This window comes from Littorina saxatilis, linkage group LG6, assembly GCF_037325665.1.
Source record: "Littorina saxatilis isolate snail1 linkage group LG6, US_GU_Lsax_2.0, whole genome shotgun sequence".
NCBI classification, from domain to species: domain Eukaryota; kingdom Metazoa; phylum Mollusca; class Gastropoda; order Littorinimorpha; family Littorinidae; genus Littorina; species Littorina saxatilis.
In genome coordinates, this window is record NC_090250.1 from 49170686 (window position 1) to 49178185 (window position 7500).

General features: G+C 38.9%; 1 protein-coding gene across 1 annotated transcript in view; it reads left to right on the top strand.

Annotated features, from left to right (window-relative positions):
• Positions 1 to 7500, top strand: part of LOC138969430 (uncharacterized) — a 111184-nt gene that overhangs the window by 737 nt on the left and 102947 nt on the right. The gene's annotated exons all lie outside the window — the stretch shown is intronic.

Genomic DNA, 7500 nt, shown 5'->3' on the forward strand with positions numbered 1-7500 from the left:
TCAAAATGAAGAAATGATAAACAACGGTATCATTTTATGGCTTTTTTTGTATCATAAGTTTGTTCTATAGTTTCTTGCTGTTATGCTGATGCATTTTCCCGAACCTGCTTCAAGGCGTTGAGGCACGAGAAGTAAAACCAAAACCCATGTCAGTCGAGTTTTGTTCCGCGCTGGACACCCAGAACAAAAGCAAGCCCAGCGCGGAACGCAGACAAAAATGCAGGGGGCCCAGCGCGGAACAAAACGTACACCACTTGGTTGTTTTGATTGTTTCTTATGACATAATGAGGACGCATTGAAGCACGCAATTGATACAGATGATCATAGCTTTACCCAAAATAGTAAAAATAGAGGAATATTTGTTGTTCAAATCCATGTGTGAGAGAAATTTACGTTGAACCTTCATTTTTCACACAAAAAAACCGCATGCACGCCTTACATTCGGCCACTGTCAATTAACCAGGTAAGCAAAAGACGTTTTTAGCTGTCTACAAAGAAAAAATTATTCCCCTTTCTACTGACATTCATCAATTTAAGCTTAGATCAGTGTGAAAGTCATAGTTTGTGTTTTTATTAAGACACTTACGTTTGCGTGACACCGGGCCCAGCTGAAAACGCAGTAACAACGAGCCCAGCTGAAATAAGGCGGAACACAGTCCCCGGTGTGTGTTCTCGGAAAACGAAAACGACGTTTTGATCTTTGACTGTCACAAAATTTTATCACGAGTTTAAAAACCAGTTTCGCAATTATAGGGGAAATGTTTTGTTTGTCTGGTACTGAGTTCCTTCTTTGTTCCACTCATAGGGGGAGAGATTTCCAATACTATAGCATGGTCATTTTACTTTCTTTTTAAAATCGATATAGCATCTTTTGTTTATTTGTTTTGCTCAAAAATAGCATTTCTAAAGGCGGGGCAGTATTCCGGTAACCCTTTGAAGCGTTATTGTTCGCGGAGAGTGTACGGTGACCGTGAAGAACTTTCACAGCCCTGACATTATAATATTGTTTTCAGATTATGCGACAGCTAAGCTTAGGTTTAAACTATCGTTCCAAACGTGTTTTTGTTGGTTTTGTTTCTTTCTTTTTTCTAAGTTAGCTTTTAACTTCTCTCATGCAGCATTGAACGCTCGCCATGTTTATAACCGATATCTAAAATGTGCAATTACGAGTCGTAGCTCTCACAGAAACAGGTCGCGTTGTTACAACCAGTCAAACTAAGTCTAAATACAGCATTTAAGTGTATTATCATCAAGATACCGGTCAAGTGAATTATCACCTGGCATGTAAGTCTTACCGATTTAAACTCTGGAAGTTTGAGATTTGTTCGGGTCAAATACTTGAAAAGTTCAGTTCAAGTGACCCCTGTGCTGCAATTTCTGATTGGGTAATCATGTTTCTGACTTTTAGTGAAATAGGCATAATAATCAGATGTAATTAAACGTTCACATACCTGACACGATGAGACAGCATTGTGATAGGACGAACTCCGCACGATTTAAAGATACCTAATCACCATTTAAAGATAACTTCTTTTCTGTATACATACAATCGTGGTAACCACCCCTTCTACTTGGAAGAATACCGACAATTCAACAGCGTGACTGCTTTTCTGGCAGATTCGTAATTCTTGCAAAATATACCTTTTTTGTGCAGATAGACAATTGTAGCAACATAATGAATGTCCACGAAGCACAGAAAGCAGCCACCCTGTGGAATGTTGTTATGTGTGTTGTTATGTGTGTTGTTATGTGTGTTGTTATGTGTGTTGTTATGTGTGTTGTTATGTGTGTTGTTATGTGTGTTGTTATGTGTGTTGTTATGTGTGTTGTTATGTGTGTTGTTATGTGTGTTGTTATGTGTGTTGTTATGTGTGTTGTTATGTGTGTTGTTATGTGTGTTGTTATGTGTGTTGTTATGTGTGTTGTTATGTGTGTTGTTATGTGTGTTGTTATGTGTGCAAGTCACTTACAGTGCAAGGATAATCTTATTCTATGCACACGTTTTGATGATTGGCAAGATATGGCTTTTACGGGAAGGAAAATGTCTTATCGCTGTCTACATACCTCTCTGTCTTTCTGTCTGTCTGTCTGTCTGTCTGTCTCCTTCTTTGTTTCTCTCTCTGTCTCTCTGTCTGTCTGTCTGTCTGCCTGTCTTTCTGTCTGTCTGTCTGTCTGTCTGTCTCCTTCTTTGTTTCTCTCTCTGTCTCTCTGTCTGTTTCTTTGTCTGTCTGTCTGTCTCTCTTTCTGTTTCTCTGTCTGTCTGTCTGTCTGTCTGTCTCTCGTGCGTGCGCGCGTGCGTGTGTGACGGTGTGTGTTTATGTGTGTGTGTGTGTGCGTGCGTGTGCGTGTGTGTGCGTGAGTTTGTTTGTGCGTGTGTGTGTGTGTGTGTGTGTGTGTATGTGTATGTGTGTGTGTGTGTGTGTATATATATGTGTGTGTGTGTGTGTGTGTGTGTGTGCAGTATTTTGCTTACGCTTACAATTATTCTCTGTATATGTTCCAAGGACATGTTGGAAGATTAGGCTAAGCCTAAAACCTATATCCTAATGTAATAAAGTTCTGAGTTCTCTCTCTCTCTCTCTCTCTCTCTCTCTCTCTCTCTCTCTCTCTCTCTCTCTCTCTCTCTCTCTCTCTCTCTCTAATTATTTATATTATTATGATGTGCGATGTGATGTTAAGAAACAATAACCTTTTTCCTTCTTACTATCTATATTATTTGCGTCCGTACTATGTGTTTCAATAAGAGACAGGTTGTAAGATTAGGCTTTGCCTAAAACCTCTATCCTTTGGTAATAAAGTTCAGTTTCAGTTTCAGTCTCTCTCTCTCTCTCTCTCTCTCTCTCTCTCTCTCTCTCTCGCTCTCTCTCTCTCTCTCTCTCTCTCTCTCTCTCTCTCTCTCTCTCTCTCTCTCTCTCTCTCTCTCTCTCTCTCTCTCTCTCTCTCTGGACAGATGATTTTATCAACCTTATGGACAGTATCAAGAGCCAAAATAAGCCTATATTAATATTAGGCGACTTCAATATCGATTTGCATAAACCACAGACAGCTTGGTGCACAACTTTGTCCCTCTTTGGCTTTCAACAACTAGTTGAAACGTCAACAAGAATAACTGCATCAACAGCGACATTAATTGACCATATATACACGGATAGAAAAACAATGGTTTCGAATGTTAATGTGGTACATTTTCGCATTAGTGATCTTTACGTGACTTGCTGCTCATGGAACTATATAATCCCAAAATGTCATAAAAAAAAGGACTCACAACCAACTAATATCGGAGCTTTAAAAAATGTCACGAGTCTAAGTTTTTCATAGACTTATCTTCAGCTCCGTTCCATGATGTGTTTGATTGTACTGAGGCTGAGGAGGCGCTTAATTGTTTCTCAAGTATACTCTACCCGATTATTGATAAGCATTCCCCTCTGAGGCAAAACCGAGTAAAATCCCCCACATTACCACCATGGCTTACTCCTGAGATTGTAAAAGCTATGGCACTACGTGATTTTTTTAAGGAAAATCAAAGGAAATCAGAATTTAAAGCACAACGCAATAGAGTTACCGAGTTAGTACGCCAGGCAAAAAGTAATCATTTTCATAAATTGGTTGAAGACAAAAAGGATGTTGCGACGCTTTGGCAAGCCATAAATGAAGTGTTAGGTAAATCCCAAAGAAGAAATAGCAGATTAAATAGCGCCATTTCTCCTGACGAATTCAATGAGCACTTTCTGTGTGTGGCTGATCGATTGAAACAATCTAAAAAATGTAAGTGAAGAAGTCGAGGGTGGGGACTCCCTGTTGTTTAGATTAAAAGAATTTTGTATTCATAAATTGAAATCACAAGATTCATTCTCTATCCCAACTATTGCCGTACATGAAGTTGGAAAATTTATAGAAAACCTTCAGAATAATAAATCTATGGAGGGGCGGGGATGTAGCTCAGTCGGTAGCGCGCTGGATTTGTATCCAGTTGGCCGTTGTCAGCGTGAGTTCGTCCCCACGTTCGACGAGAGATTTATTTCTCAGAGTCAACTTTGTGTGCAGACTCTCCTCGGTGTCCGAACACCCCCGTGTGTACACGCAAGCACAAGACCAAGTGCGCACGAAAAAGATCCTGTAATCCATGTCAGAGTTCGGTGGGTTATAGAAACACAAAAATACCCAGCATGCTTCCTCCAAAAACGGCGTATGGCTGCCTAAATGGCGGGGTAAAAAACGGTCATACACGTAAAATTCCACTCGTGCAAAAAACACGAGTGTGCGTGGGAGTTTCAGCCCACGAACGCAAAAGAAGAAGATAAATCCAAAATCCCCCCGTCGTTGCTTAAATTAGCCCTACCGTACATAGTGGAATCTCTAACGTATGTGTATAATCTTTGCATTGAACAAAATATTTTTCCTGATGCATTTAAAACGGCAAAGGTCGTTCCACTTCCTAAAGGAAACATGTGTCTGACCCTAATAACTTCAGGCCAATTTCATTGCTTCCTATTTTATCAAAGCCTTTAGAGAAACACATCCAGAAGAATCTTCTGAACTACATGGAAAGGTGCAAATTATTTCACAACTTTCAATCTGGGGTTCGTCCGAAACATTCCTGTAGTACAGCTCTTTCATCACTATGTGATAACTGGCTATCGGCAATTAATCGTTCGGACATATCAGGGGCTGTATTTCTTGATTTTAAGAAAGCTTTTGATCTTGTAGATCACACATTACTTTTACATAAACTCGCATTGTACGTGAACAATCCCGCAACGTGTTCATTCTTTAAATCATATCTTGTCAACAGAACACAGTATGTTTCTATAAACGGTAGAACCTCTCCCAAAGGATGTTTAAAGAGTGGAGTCCCCCAGGGGTCAGTTTTAGGGCCTATTTTGTTTTGTGTATTCATTAATGACCTCCCCCTTCATACATTGTATATCTAATTCAAACGTTAAAACGTATTTTTTTGCAGATGATTCGACGCTTCACACTAGCTGTAGGACTGTTCAAGAAATTGAAGTTTCCTTACAGTCTAGTCTGAATGAAGTCAACAATTGGTGTAACCAGAATTTTATGATAGTGCACCCATGGAAGACAAAAAGCATGATTATTACAACAAGACAAAAACACCAGTCACGACCTCTTAATTCAAATCTTTCTCTGGAATCACAACCTGTTCAGCAGGTAACGGAACATCGTGTTTTGGGTGTGATAGTCGATCAAGAATTAAAATCTCATGTACATTATATTTGTCAAAAAGTATCCAAGAATTTGTTTCTGCTATCAAAGTTAAACCAATATGTCAATATCGCAACACTAAAACTATTTTATCATGCCCACATCTTATCCCATATTAATTACGCATCAACTCTTTGGGATGGCGTCTCTGATATTCACAGGAAAAAATTAAACTCTCTACATCGTCGGGCAGCTAAAATCATGTTAAATGGTCCACAATTATCAGCTGATTTGAAGTTAAAGAATCTAAACTACCTGCCGCTAGTTAAACAGTTACAGTTTAATAAGACTATAATGATGTACAAAGTATATCATGGCGAAGTGCCCAACTATATTCAGGACCTATTTCACAGAGTCACCGAAAGGTACGGGTCTATCAATTTTCTACCACCAATAACCAGGATTGATTTGTTCAAAACTAGTCAAGCCTTCTCTGGCTCTATGGTGTGGAACTCCATTCCGTCTGTAATAAGATCATTAACCTCACTAAAGAGTTTTAAACAAGCTCTGCATAATCGTTATATGTCTACCTAGATGGCTACTAGTCTTAACATGTGCAAGTAGCTGTCAACAATTGGCAAAGCTTTATGAATTACAAAAATATGTTCTTTATTACATGTATTATGTGGAATTTATGTTGCGATTTTCCATCATCATCATCAACATCATCATCATCATTATCATCATCAATCATCATCATCATCATCATCATCATCTTCATCATCTTCATCATCAGTTACACCATATAATCATTGTAAGCATTAGTGTAAACGTTGGTATTGTGTGAATTTTACCGTCGATCACTTTACATGTGTAACCTCAATTAACATGTTGCATGTTTCGCTTTTGATTTGTATGTTGCTTACTTTGTCATTTTGTTGTTTGTGTTTATTTGCTTGTTTGCTTACTTGTCGATTGTTTGCTGGGTCGTACGTTTAATTTGTTTATTTGTCATGTTGCTTTACTTGTTTATCATTTATTAGACATTTGTATTAGAAGTAAGGACTGGTTGTAAGAAAACGCGTCGCCTTAAACCTCTATCCTTGAAACTGAATAAAGTTCCATCATCATCATCATCTCTCTCTCTCTTCTCTCTCTCTCTTTCTTTCTCTCTCTCTCTCTCTCTCTCTCTCTCTCTCTCTCTTTCTCTCTCTCTCTCTCTAAAATGTTTAGATTGGGAGTATCTCCTCTGAAAGTGCATCGATTTCGCTTTAATTTAAATGCAACCTCCGCTGATTTATCTTGTCCATTTTGTTGTGGCAGTGTTGAAGATGAAGTCCACTTTGTTTTAGTATGCCCTAAATATGCTGAGTTAAGAGAATATTATATCCCACGAAAATACACTAGAATCCCATCATTGTTTAAATTAACCATGCTGTTTTCAAACACTAGTAAGCCGCTTTTGCTGCGTTTTTCTACATTTGTCATGAAGGCGCTTTCCATTCGTAATCCGTAATCCGTAAACGAAACAGGGCGATACTCCCTTACAAAGCATAGCCTACACGCGCTCGTAAACATACACTCACAGACACACACCATTCACATAGGACCACACGCAAACACAAACACCCATGCACGCGCAAGCGTGTGAAAAGCACATCGGAATTATTGGAATAGGATTATATATAATGAGTAGGATGTTCTTGTTTTTGTTTACTATGTGCATTTGTATGCTGGTGCTTGAGATGTGCTCATCTCCATGAAAAGGGCCCAAGGCCTACTCATTAAAACATTCAGGCTTCAGATTCAGACTTCTCTCTCTCTCTCTCTCTCTCTCTCTCTCTCTCTCTCTCTCTCTCTGACATGAAAAATACGCTTGCGTCTGCGTGTAATCTGTGATTGACTATTACATTTTATTTATTACACCACGGGTCGCTTCTTTGTGGGTCTCAGCCGCAGCACGTGCAGCTTACAGACGTCACATCTGCCCAAGAAAATATGGCAGAGTGTGCCAGACACAGTATCCATACATTCATAACGGTAATCATATATTATTATTGCTTGCAAAAACTGGACATCTGCCTGATCTGATTTTGAAATGACTGTAATAATAAATTTAATATGCACAAGAAAGTATGGCAGAAATATGGCAGACGTATTCATACATTCATAGCGGTAATCCTATTTTCTCATGGTCTGGTCTTGACTTCGCAATATCAATAACGAAGTTACATCACATATTATCACTGTCTGGCTGACTAGATGTATAAGTTGGGTAAATGGATTGGAAGTTTATAGACTTTGGTTGTGATCTGCATGCGTTCTGCTAGGCGT